The sequence below is a fragment of the Hordeum vulgare genome, chromosome 6H, assembly GCF_904849725.1.
Source record: "Hordeum vulgare subsp. vulgare chromosome 6H, MorexV3_pseudomolecules_assembly, whole genome shotgun sequence".
Lineage (NCBI taxonomy): Eukaryota > Viridiplantae > Streptophyta > Magnoliopsida > Poales > Poaceae > Hordeum > Hordeum vulgare.
Window position 1 is genome coordinate 30,545,736 of NC_058523.1, and position 12,233 is coordinate 30,557,968.

Here is a 12,233-nt window from a genome sequence, read left to right on the forward strand (position 1 = left end):
CGGATCGGGGGCTTGGACTTCGCGATCATGGCTTCTGCGTCGACAACTAAAACCCGGGGGGGGGGGCTCTTCTTCGGGGGGCAGGAAGGGGAAGGCGCCGATCGATCTGGAGTCGACAATGAAGAACATGAAACTTAAGGAGTCAGAGTTGGATGCGGTACTAGTGGGGGATGAGGAGATCGCCAAATTCACGGAAGAAAGTCGTTGGTTAGCACTAGCTAAGGTGAACACGAACAAAACCTTGAGTGCCGAGTCTTTCAAAATGACGATGAAGTTTATCTGGCAGCTGGCACAGGAACCTTCGATCCGCGAGGCGGATGATAATCTCTTCATTGTTCAACTCTTCTGTGTCGGTGACTGGAACAGGGTTATGCACCAAGGCCCTTGGATTTTCAGGGGTCTCATGGTGGTCATGGAGGAATATGACGGGAAGGGTAAACCGCATGCGATGGCTCTTGATCGGACACATGTGTGGGCTCAAATCCATGATACCCCGGAGCTCTATCGCCGGGAAGGGGTACTCGACCAGCTAGCACGAAGGATCGGACAGGTCAAGAGCGTAGAGTTGAACCCTGCTAGGGTTTTTGAAGGGAACTATGTTCGGGTACGAGCTAAGATAAAGGTTGGAGAACCTCTAGTTTGTTTCACCCCGCTAAAGATCAGTGGGGAGGAGATATTGTTGCTGCCAGTAAAGTATGAGAAAATTGGTTTCTTCTGTGAGGTTTGCGGTATTATGGGACATAGCCTGGAAGAGTGTGGAGATGGTGTTCATGGCCCTGATGAGATTGAATATGGAAAATGGATGATAGCTAAGAGGAGAGCAATACCTTCTTACCAGTACAGCCAAGCTAGCTACTCAAACCCTCCTCGGAACCGGGGAAGGGGAAGGAGATCGGCGGGGGACGCCAGAGCTACTCCTACAGTCAGGAAACGATCTTCACATGAGGCTGATTTGAGCGACAATGAGAACATGGAGGACACAACTGAGAGTCCCATGAAATCTAGGACTGAAGAACAGAAGGATGGCGGGGAAGCACAACCACTGATGGTTATTTCGGCAGTAAGGAAAAAGCTGGACTTGGCGACCACAACAACTGCCGCCTCTGTAACTGGAATGGGGGATGCGATTTCCTCTGAGAAGGTTCCACCACCCCCGCACGAGTATGTGGCGCCACGGGACAGGAAGAAACATCGAGCGGGAATGTCTCCCCTGAAAAAGATAGACTCACAGAGCGAGTTGGCGGGCTCCTTCGAGGAGCGCCGCCGGGCTCAATGAGCGTGCTGTGTTGGAACTGTCGAGGGGCTGGTAGACCTGAGATAGTTCATGAGCTTCGCAACATAGCGAGGCAGTATACTCCACTAGTGATCTGTGTTGTCGAGACTCAGCTTCCTGGAGGCCGAGTGGAGAGTTTAGCAAGTTCACTAGATTTTGTTTATTCTTTTGCTGTTAGTAGTTGTGGACGGAGTGGGGGAATTAGGGATGGCAATTTTGCCCATGGTTTCGGATATCCATGGGTACCCGACCCGGTTGGGCAAGGGTATGGAGCGCATTTCTGTCCATGGATTTATGGATTTGGATATCCACGAATAGGCAGGTTGGGCACAGTTATAATTTCTGCTCCATGGATATCCAGTGGATACCCATGTAATAGACAGGGCCATATGACAGTGACACTGAGGCTAAGGAATTTTTTCAACCCAAGTCATTCGCAAACATATTGATTCAGAAAAGGTCAAAACGGCCCACGTTCCCTAATCCCCGCAACCTAATTATAGCATACCTAATTTACTTTGGCTGCCCTGCATCAAGCCATCAACCCACATCGCGTCAATCGTGCTCAAACCCATATCTGAAACCCCAATCGTGCTCCTCCCTTAGTCCCCATCGCGGCGAGCCGTCCCCATCGCGGCGAGCCGGCGACGGCACCGAGCGCCACAACCCGTGCTCCTCCCTTAGTCCCCATCGCGGCGAGCCAGCGACGGCACCGAGCGCCACAACCCGTGCTCCTCCTTTAGTCCCCATCGCGGCGAGCCGACGACGGCACCGAGCGCCACAACCCGTGCTCCTTCCTTAGTCCCCATCGCGGCGAGCCGACGACGGCACCGAGCGCCACAACCCTAGCCCCCACATCAGCGATTGGACTCAGCGACCAACCTTGGTGTCAGGCATCGGCCATCGACGGACAACATCGGGGACGAACTCGGCGACCAGCCTTGGTGTCAGGCATCGGCAGACAGCATTGGGGGCGGCCTCATCGACTGGCAAGCCTCGTCCCACTCCATCTCTGCCTCTCTCCTTCCCCAATCGGCGACCAGCATCAGCAACCGCTTCCTCGACAGGTATGCTCCGTCCCACTACCTCTCTCCTTCCCCAATCGGCGACCAATCCCATCCTAAGCAAGCTGCTGTTTCATTTGTCTGATAGGAGTCAACCTTCAATGGAAGGGGGCAAGAGCAGCAATAGTGTCAACCATGGGAAGGCCAAGGGAGCGAATGTTCACATCCCGCGGAGGAGTCTGCATGGTCGGCAACCAATAGTTGAGTCGCCGTGCACCGACGGGCAACAGGGTGTCGGCAGCACCATCATCGCTGAAAATGGTTGCTACAGTTCTTACAGCTCAGTGCTCTCCTTGCTTGTGATCTACAGGATGAGAGATTTTATATAAGTAGTATAAATTATGCAGAATTTACATTTCTTGCTTGAGAGAATTTACTATGCAGAATTATGCAGAATTTACTTGAGAGAATTTACTATGCAGAATTATGCAGAATTTACTATGCAGAATTTATATAAGTAGTATAAATTATGCAGAATTTACTGATCATTATTATGCAGAATTTACATTTCTTGCTTGTGGAGCCCATTGCTACTTGGTTAAACTTAAATTTGATGGCATCTTGCATCCTTTTCTCAGCTCCCGCAAACAGTGTTGCCCCTACAGCGGATGTCTTGGGCGTGGCTGGAGCTGCCGTGATCGCAAGTTCAACTCCACAAGAGGGTACTAGTACAGCAGTGGAGCAGCCAAAACTGACCGGTTCTAGAAGGAAGCGTACATCAGATGTATGGGATGATTTTAAGATAGAACTTATCAATGGGAAATGGCAAGCAATATGCAACTGGTGTCACAAGCCATATGCTGCAGAATCAACCTCTGGTACGTCACACTTAAGGACTCATCGTAAAAATTGTCCGGCACAACTTGTCTTCACAACCTATTGCTCCATCTCAAGTTCGCACAGAATTGGACAATTACTTGGACGAGCCCCTTATCCGTAGAACAGCAGATTTTGACATTATTAATTGGTGGAAAGTTGGAGGTGCCAAGTACCCTACTTTGCAGAAGATTGCTCGTGATATATTATCCATTCTTGTTACATCTGTGGCATCGGAATCAGTCTTTAGTACTAGCGGAAGGTTACTAAGTGCACATCGTAGTCGTCTTACACCAAGCATAGCTGAAGCTCTTATGTGTATGCAAGCTTGGTCACGAGCGGACATGTTAGGTAATCTTGGTAATTGTCAATTTGTATCCTGTTCCTTTCTGCTATAAATAATTTATTATTTTTGCTTCGTCTTTGCATTAGGTGATATAAACTTTGCTCTGCAAGCAGTTCAATCTGTTCTTGAGGATGAGGAAGAAATAATGGTAACTACTTGTTGTCATTTCAATCTATGTTTTATACGTTTAAATAACAAGTGATGTGCGCGGTTCACTACTTGTTGGTGCACTACTTGTTTGAGATGCATACTTGTGAATGTGGGTTGATGGTTGGATTTTGATTAGATGCCATGTTTTCATCCTTCATACATGCGCATTTAGAAGTAACGTGTTTATTTTAATTCTTTGTTTTTATGTCAGGATGAAAATGAGTCCATCATTAGTGAAGACTAATTTGGAGCCAAGTGTGCTGGACATGGCATTAAATTACTGAAGACTAATTTGGAGCCATGTATCCCTACATGTGGACATGCGTCTGGGTCTGCCATTACTAGCATGCACGTCATTTATTTATTCAACTTCGGTTATGATGTTCAATAAGATCTTACAACTTTGATTGTGATGTAATATGATTTTAAGACAAGAGTTCTACTGGGAGACTATTTGAGTTGTCATTGTGAGACTATTTAAGAGTTGTCATTATGATTTTAAGACAAGAGTTCTATTGTGATGTAATATGATTTTAAGACATGAGTTCTACTATGAGACTATTTAAGACAAGAGTTCTACTTCAGTTTTTTATGTAATAAGATTTAAGACAAGTTTTTTACTATCAGACTATTTGAGTGGTCATTGTATGTGTGGACAATGTTTGAACAGTGTACTTGTTGTCTACTTATGCGTGTAGCTTATGTTGTCATTTGCAAATGAACGATGATGAATTAATTTGATCTTTGGGAAGGTTTCATGCTGATATTTTATGCCCATGGACCTCCATGGATATGTGGGTATCCAATGGGTTTGGGCATGGGCACAACTTGTGCCCATGGATACTTTGGTGGATGGGCAGAAGATAGGAAGATGGGTCATGGGTTGGATTTGGACCAGCTCCACCCGCACCAAACCCGACCCATTGCCATCCCTAGGGGGAATTGGTATTTTCTGGAATAATACAATAAAGCTTGAGACTTTCGGTTACTCAAAATATCACATTGATGCTCTAATCATAGTGCCAGGGGCTCCCCAATGGAGACTGACAGTGGTATATGGTGAAGCTCGAGTTGAGGATAGAAGCATTACTTGTGACCTTCTGCGATCCTTGACATCCGCAAGCACTCGTCCATGGTTATGCATTGGCGATTTCAATGAGGTTTTACGCTTGGATGAGTATGAGGGGTCGAGCCACCGCAGTTTGACACAGGTGAATGGATTTCGGGATGCCATTGATGTTTGCGGGCTTAATGATCTCGGCTTCTCGGGACCAAAATGGACTTTTGAGAGAAGAGTGGCAGGAGGAACATATACCCGTGTTCGTTTGGATAGAGCTATGGCGGATGGGGAATGGAGTAGCATCTTCCCACATGTGAAGCTATCACATAGAGTGGTAGCCACTTCGGATCATAATCCAATTCTGCTTCAATTGGAAGGTGAATCGCATGAAATACAGTCTCACAGCAAACAATTCATATATGAAGTGATGTGGGAGGCGCATGATGGCTTCCAAGAGGAGATACAGCAGCACTGGCAAGGCCCGGGGGGCTACAACAGTTCAGGGCCATAAGACGAAACTTGACTCGTTGTCTAAAGGACTACGTCGTTGGGATAAAACCACCTTCGGCAACGTTCGTACCGAAATTAAATGGCTGAATGTAGACCTTGCAACACTTCAGGAGGATCCTGATCGTACTGGACCTAATCGCATGGAGATCAAAATCAAAGACCGATTAGCAGAACTATACCGTAGAGAGGAGATCATGTGGCGACAAAGATCTCGCATTACCTGGCTTGCTGCAGGAGACAAGAATACAAAATTCTTCCACTTACGAGCTAGCAAACGACGACGAAAGAATAGAATCCAATCACTGGTAAGGGAAGATGGCACTGTTGTGGATGATGAAGTGGAATTAGAACATATGGCAACCGATTTCTATCACCACCTATACATGTCAGAGGGCACAACGAATATGGAGGCAGTAACTAGTACGGTCCCGAGGAAAGTAACTGATGCAATGAACCAAAAACTGAATTCTGCTTATACCAAAGAAGAAGTTAAGTTAGCCCTTTTCCAAATGGCTCCTACTAAAGCCCCGGGGGCTGACGGGTTTCCCGCCCATTTCTTTCAGTGGTATTGGGATGTGTGTGGAGATGAGATCACGACCATCATCCTGAAAATACTGAAAGGAGAGGAAGAGGTACATGACCTAAATGAGACTATCTTGATTCTTATACCTAAGGTAAACAATCCTACTCTTCTTGCTGAGTTCCGCCCTATTAGCATGTGTAATGTCATCTACAAAATAGCCTCCAAAGTTCTAGCTAATAGATTGAAAAACATCCTTCCAGAGATCATATCAGAGGAGCAGTCTGCGTTTGTAGGGAGCAGGCTGATTACAGACAATATCATCTCGGCCTACGAGTGTCTACATTTCATGAAAAGAAATAAGTCAAAACAGAATGGGTTTTGTGCTTTGAAACTTGATATGATGAAAGCCTATGATCTTCTTGAATGGGACTATCTGAAAGCTATGATGATAGGTCTGGGTTTCGCTCCAGCTTGGATTGCTACAATCATGAAGATGGTAAGCTCAGTTCAGTTCTCTGTCTTATTTAATGGAAAGAAGTTGGAGCAATTCAAACCTACAAGGGGAATTCAACAGGGAGATCCATTGTCACCCTACCTTTTCTTGATAGCAGTAGAGGGCGTTTCGTTCCTCCTTAAAACTCAGAATGAGTCATCGCCTTCCTATGGAATTTAAGTGGCGCCAACGGCCCCTCCGGTCAGCCACTTACTTTTTGCCGATGATAGCCTTGTTTTTTTCAAGTCAAGTAGTGAGGGAGCCACTCTGGTGTCTTCTCTGTTGGAGACTTATTGTAGGGCTTCAGGACAGAAAATTAATCAAGCTAAATCATCGGTGTTCTTTAGCAGAGGATGTGCACCCATGGTAAAAGCTTCGATCAAGACTATTCTCAACGTGCAGAATGAGAGTTTGAATGAAAAATACCTGAGTATGCCCACTGATGTGGGGATCAGCAAGAATGGAGCCTTCAAGTATCTAAAGGACAAAGTTTGGAACAAGGTCAAGGGTTGGATGGAGAAAATGCTATCATCTCGAGGGAAGGAGGTTCTGATTAAATCGGTAGCCCAAGCAATCTCGGTCTTCTCAATGGCGTGTTTCAAACTGCCTCGGGGACTATGTCTCCATATCAACTCGGTGATCCGCAAGTTCTGGTGGGGCAGCAAGAATGGAGAAAGAAAGACATGTTGGGTTTCCTGGGAAGTGATGACTCGCCCCAAATATGAAGGTGGGTTGGGGTTTAGGGATATAGAACTGTTCAATGTCGCCCTCCTGGCAAGACAAGCCTGGCGGCTACTTACAGCTCCGGAAACACTCAGTGATAGGATCCTTAAAGCTCTCTTTTTCTCCTCTTCTTAGTTTTTGGAGGCGGAACTTGGCAATAATCCTTCGCAGATTTGGCGGGCAATCATTGAAGGGAAAGAGGCCCTCAAAGTTGGACTGATTCGAAGAATAGGCGATGGCACAAGCACAAATATCTGGAATCAGAATTGGCTACCTAAGGAGGCATCTATGCGCCCAACACTTGCCTTACTCCTCATAGACCCTTGATGGTGTCGGAACTAATTGACAGCACGGCTGCAAGATGGAAACATGATTTGGTCAATACAACTTTCCTCCCAATAGACGCAAGCGTGATCCTGAATATACCCCTTCCTACGAGGCAAAGTGCGGACTACTGGGCATGGTCACAGGAAAAGAAGGGGGAGTTTACTGTCAGATCGTGTTATCGAATGCTTATCACGATGAAGCTAAGACGGGAAGCGTGGTTAGAGGGGCGCGGAGGCCCTGCTGATAGTACCAGAGAAAGAAACTGTTAGGACAAGCTTTGGCATATCCAAGTGCCATCGAAGATCAAGGTCTTTTTGTGGAGACTCGCACGTTCGTCTCTCCCTAAAGCGGATGTGCGGCACCACCGTCATATGGCCTCGTCACCTTCTTGTGCAATATGTGGCGCCGAAGATTCGTGGTTCCACTCACTGCTTACATGCACTATGGCATGGTGTGTATGGGCGCTACACGATCAAGGACTGCTTGAACACATGCTGGTTACTGCTGAACCGGCTGCTCGCTCATGGTTATTCAGTATGATATCTTCGGTTACACAGGACGAATTGATTCGCATGACGGTCACCTTGTGGGCAATTTGGCATGCACGAAGGAAGCTCTCCATGAAGGAGAACACCAGAGCCCAGCAGCAACCTACTCTTTCGTCAATAGATTCATCGCCGAGCTGGGGGAAACCAGACCTATACGTCCATTATCACATGTAAGGGCGGTGCAGGCAGCAGCAACAGGGTGGAAACCACCACCTATGGGGTATGCCAAGGTAAACGTTGATGGGGCGGTCTGCAAGGCTCCTCCTATTGGCGCGATTAGTGCAGTTTGCCGGGATGATCAGGGGATGTACTTGGGAGCTTATGTCGTGGTGTTTCATGGGCTAACTGATCCTCATATTTTGGAAACTTTGGCATGCCGTGAAGCACAAGCTCTAGACAGGGACCTACTCCTTCAGAACATCGTCGTTGCTTCAGACTGTCTCTCAGCGGTGATGGAGATCAATTCAGGCACTCAAGGAATCACGGGCCCAATTGTGGACGATGTCAAGGATGGAAATTCAGATTTTCAGAATATATCTTTCGTACATGAAGGGAGAGCCTCGAATAGGGAAGCTCATCTACTAGCTAAGCATGCTTTGCATTTGGGGGAAGGACGCCATCTGTGGCTCCTACAACCCTTTGATTTACGTGTAATTCCTGTACTGCGTATTATTGGTCAAAGCAAAGCATTTGCCCCTAAAAGAAAGGCATTCTCGTTTGGTAATTTTATGCTGAGTTTCTGCATGTTTTGGATAAGCTGAAAGTCTCTGGTTGAATCGGGAGATGACAGCATGCAACAACACAAAGACAGGATGCAAAATCACCAGATCTTCAACAGAATCACACCCACCTATTGAACATGGTGAAACAATCGTTTAGAGCTGCAACCAAACCTTCTAAACGCCCCCATCTTTCTCCAGCCACACCAAACAACTTCTTAATCAGTTAATAAGATGAAATATTTTACCAAAACAACGGGCACACGCAACGTGCGCACCACAAAGACCTAGCAGGGCATTGCATTGAGCATCAAAATATCTGTGACAACAACACTCACAACGCAAGAGGGTTTAAGAAGAATCGCGTTACAGATAACATCATGGGTTTTCTTTGAAAGCAGAAAAATACAGTGTCAAAACTGGATTTTCCAGGTGAGCCTAGGCGTTCTAATAGTGATGCAGCTTGTAGAGCAAAACTTTTCCACCAGCATGCCCGATGGAGAGGAACCCGCTCCCCGGGGCTGAAGTCCAGGCACCTCGGGTACTGGAGGGTGAATCGAGGCCCCGGACAGTTCTGGTACACGGTGAAGGACGGGACGTGCACGAGCCTCATCCCGTTCCTGTCCCTGCCTGAGCTTATCGCCAGGATCTGGCCGTCGTGGTTGAACTACATCTGGCCCGTCTCGGTCGTGAGGTTCTCGATCGTCTTCAGCGGCTTCCTCTTCCCTCCAAGGAACTCGTCCCAAAAAATGGTGTGTTTCTAGTTGCTTCGTTCCATCACTGTAACCCTCCATTCTGTTCGGAGCCGAGGCGAGCCCACCGTCACCATGGCCAAGCTTCATGTCGGCGCCGCCAGCACCCCGCGCCACCGCTCCTCCTCTGGCGCCAAGGCCGCCCGCCAACCACAGCTCCGTGGGCTCCTCCTCGTGTGCGCGTGATCGATGGATGACCGCCTTGGGCCTCTCCCCACTGCTCACCAGGAGGCCGAAAAGCTCCTCACCTGCGACGACGACGACGCCGTTTCCCACGCCACGCAGCAGCCGGACCCCGCGCCGCCCGAGGGCCTCGCCGTCGCCGCGCTTGACCTCCCCGACCCCAACAACGACACCGCCTCCTCCTCCGTCGTCTCCGCCCCTCCCCTCGACGCGTTCCCCGCCCCCGCCTAGTTTGTAGTTGCGACAAAAGTGTACCGATTAAGGCCGTAGTTCATGTGTGTGGTAGAGATGAGAAACATGCATATAATTTACCTGCTCCAGACGGTGTATTCGCATCAGATGCCCTGAAAGAAGGAACTTTTGGGTAACGTAGCATAAATTCAAAATTTTCCTATGCATATTCAGATCTTCCTATGGAGAGACCAGCAACGAGAGAGGGGTAAGAGCATCTTCATACCTTTGAAGATCGCTAAGCGGAAGCGTTGCTAGAACGCGGTTGATGGAGTCGTACTCGCAGCGATTCCAATCTAGTGCCGAACTACGACACCTCCGCGTTCAACACACGTGCAGCCCGGTGATGTCTCCCGCACCTTGATCCAGCAAGGAGGAGGGAGAGGTTGGGGAAGAACTCCAGCAGAACGACGGTGTGGTGTCGATGGAGAGACGAGGTCTCCCGGCAGGGCTTCGCCAAGCACCGGCAGAGAGGAGGAGGAAGAGGGGCAGGGCTGCGCCGAGAGAGAGAGAGAAAACCGTGTGTCTCAATGGCCAAAACCCCTCTCTATTTATAGGAGGAGGGGGGAGGGCTGTGCCACCCCTAGGGTTCCCTCCCTAGGGGTCGGCGGCCACCAGATGGGAGAGGGGGGCGGCGGCTAGGGTGGGAGGGGGTGTGGCGCACCACCTCGTGGGCCTAAGGCCCATTTGCGCCTAGGGTTGCCCCCTCTCCCCACCACTAGTGCATTGGGATGGGTGTGGGAGGCGCACCAGCCCACCTAGGGGCTGGTTCCCTTCCCCACTTAGCCCATCTAGCCTCCCGGGGTCGTTGCCCCCTTTCGGTGGTCCCGGTGGTCCCGGTACGTTACCGGTGACGCCCGAAACACTTCCGGTGTCCGAAACCATCCGTCCTATATATCAATCTTTACCTCCAGACCATTCCGGAGCTCCTCGTGACATCCGGGATCTCATCCGGGACTCCGAACAACTTTCGGTAACCTCGTATAACAATTCCCTATAACCCTAGCGTCATCGAACCTTAAGTGTGTAGACCCTACGGGTTCGGGAGACAGGCAGACATGACCGAGACACCTCTCTGGCCAATAACCATCAGCGGGGTTTGGATACCCATGGTGGCTCCCACTTGCTCCACGATGATCTCATCGGATGAACCACGATGTCAAGGATTCAATCAATCCCGTATACGATTCCCTTTGTCTGTCGGTATAGAACTTGCCCGAGATTCGATCGTCGGTATACCTATACCTTGTTCAATCTCGTTACCGGTAAGTCTCTTTACTCGTTCCGTAGCACGTCATCGTGTGACTAACTCCTTAGTCACATTGAGCTCATGATGATGTTCTACCGAGTGGGCCCAGAGATACTGTCGTGGTTTTGTCACGACAGATGTCCTCGTGAAAGGACTTAGTACTGGAGCCATCGCACCTCGGTGGCGACTCAAAGGGGTTAAGCGGGAGAGACACGGCGATTTACCCAGGTTCGGCCCCTCGAGAAGAGGTAATAGCCTACGTCTTGCTTTGTGTGTATTGATGTGGATTCGATTACAAGGAAAGCGTAACTCGCCTAAACCTAGCACTCGATGATTTCTAACCTACCTCTCCCCCTCCAGACTCGCCTTTATATATAGATCGAAGCCTTAGGGTTTACAAGAGTCCCTTCCTTTTTACAAATCGTGACCACCGCGGTCTCTAAGTCGCCGTCTTGCAAAACCCAGAGTCCTTCCATAAATCATAACCATCCTGCGACTTCGAACAGCCCAGGCTGAGGCCCAAGTAGCCTTAAAGGATGAATCGCCTTAAAGTAACCCGGCCCATATTCGGCGGGTCACTTTAACAGGCAATATCCCCAACATTAGGCCCCAAATTGACTTGAATCTTCACGCCAATGCTTCCATTTTAGTCGAAGGCGATTCACTCCTCTGTGTTCCTCCGTACACCAGAAATCTTAACTCGCCAGCTGGTACCGGCAAAAGTCTCTGAGCCGCCAACGCATTTCCCATCAGTACTTTCCTTAGCCCTCGATTTTCGGGAACTCCAACACAATCCCAACGGATCTTTTAGTGCGTCATTATCCCAAAATTTTCGGGCGCCATCATGGCGAATCTTTCCTTCCTCGACGGTTCCCGCTCATAGTGCCTCGATCCCCGCGCCCGTCCTGATAAATAGGCGGAAGGGACAGGGCTGACACCGGCCACCTACCAGTCCCGTAAATACCTCCACCATCATCTCAGCGAGAAGAAACGCTCCGCATCCCGAAGGCTTCACCGCCGGCCGCAAACTCCACCCCCGTCCGAAGAACTCCAGTGCTGCCCGCAGGCCGTTGCCGTTCGAGGAGCTCCGGCGCCGCCCGCAAGCCGTCACCGTTCGAGGAGCTCCGGCGCCGCCCGCAAGCCGCTGCCGTTCGAAGAGCTCCGGCGTCGTTCGAGGAGCTCCAGCGCCGCCCGCACGTCGTCGCCGTCGCCAGGCTCCACCGCCGCCGAGGGTCCCCTCATTCTCCAACAGCCTCCATCATCACC

General features: G+C 49.4%; 1 long non-coding RNA gene across 1 annotated transcript; it reads left to right on the forward strand.

Moving 5' to 3' along the window:
- Positions 1 to 3,384: 3,384 nt before the first annotated feature.
- Positions 3,385 to 4,151, forward strand: LOC123406264. The gene is made up of 3 exons (XR_006612045.1): positions 3,385 to 3,504; positions 3,586 to 3,647; positions 3,861 to 4,151. It is a non-coding gene; the product is annotated as an uncharacterized LOC123406264 (long non-coding RNA).
- The last annotated feature ends 8,082 nt before the right edge of the window (positions 4,152 to 12,233 follow it).